The sequence below is a fragment of the Aplysia californica genome, unplaced genomic scaffold, assembly GCF_000002075.1.
Source record: "Aplysia californica isolate F4 #8 unplaced genomic scaffold, AplCal3.0 scaffold00661, whole genome shotgun sequence".
NCBI lineage: Eukaryota > Metazoa > Mollusca > Gastropoda > Aplysiida > Aplysiidae > Aplysia > Aplysia californica.
The window spans coordinates 349,877-351,252 of record NW_004797931.1 but is presented as its reverse complement, the minus strand read 5'-3'; positions in this window follow the sequence as shown (position 1 = coordinate 351,252).

Here is a 1,376-nt window from a genome sequence, read left to right as displayed (position 1 = left end):
ACGATTTTGGGTTGTTTTTTCTTAAGGTGACGTTACTTTTGTTTACGTGAACAAAAACAAAAGATTTTTTTATGAGCACGTTAAGTTGTTCAACAGAGATCCAGTGGCATACACCATGTTTATACAAAGAAAACATGAATGGCTCTTGGCTGGGTAGGGTGAGCAAAAATTACAATTAACACGGCCGTTTGCTCGGCCAAAATACCAGACATGTTATGGAGAGAGGCCAATTTGTCGGTTCGTTCATTTGGTCTGTTCTTGTAGCAGAACGTCAGCGTGTTCCTGGTGTGTGTTGTGTTGTTTTCTCTCGTCTTCTCTCTTTCTGGGCTCACATTGGCTCACAATGTGTTTAGTTTATGCCGTCTAGCGGAGGATGCTGACGACCCCAGTGGGCGATAGGAGGGTGCCACTGTTATGTTATTTATAATATATTTATGTATTATTGTTTACGTCTGTCTGACTTTCTGCGGTTATCGTGCGGATCATTTTTTCTTAAGTTTCAGTCAAACTGGGCGACCCCAGGGGACCATTCTGAAGTTTAGATCGTTTGAGATTCCACGGGTTTTGTTCCTGTAAGCCCCATATCATTGTTCATAATAGATCATCCCTCTCCCCTAAAAAACAATACAACCTTACCTCTGCCCTGAGATTTTTGTACAGTGTACAGCTCTGTGCACGGACCATTGCTCATGATAAATCTATCTGCCCGCAAAATGTTCAATTTTTTAATAGCCAAATCTATTAAAAGAAGAGAAGGTGCTTTCACGATTTACTGTTCTCACGAGTATGACTCGGCACAAAAAACAGAGTTATTAATTTACGAATGGGAGAAAATGACACGCTGGAGCACTTTACAGGGCTGTAAATTATGATGAACTGATGCACTGGGGGGAAAGCAGGTATTATTGTGAGAGAATTCGCGTGCAATCTCGCATACTGCTTGTTGTAAGCACATTTTGTAAGAGAGAAGGGAAGGATGGGAGTAATCAGTTTGGAAAAAGAGATAGCATTGAGCCAGACAGGGAGCCGCGGGGAAAGAGAGAGTGACAGAGAGAGACAGACAGAGAGAAAGAAGGGGGGTTATAACTGTATTACGATATTACAATATCACGCTAAGATCGTGTTATGCATGCGAAGGTAAATAAAGTCAATGTGTCCGTCGTTATCTCCGAGAGTTTTTTTAGGTGAGATTTCGTGTAGCTCATTACATGGCAAGCATCCCATCGTTTGCCATGCGTTTCCCCCCGCCAAATTGTGATTGTTGTATTGGGTTTGTGTGCACAGCGGTTCTCCGAGGTTAGTGGAACGTGAAAGAGAGAGCCTGCGTGAGCCAGTGGCTTATTTACCGAGAGCGCTCGACTTGAAGAAGGAATCAG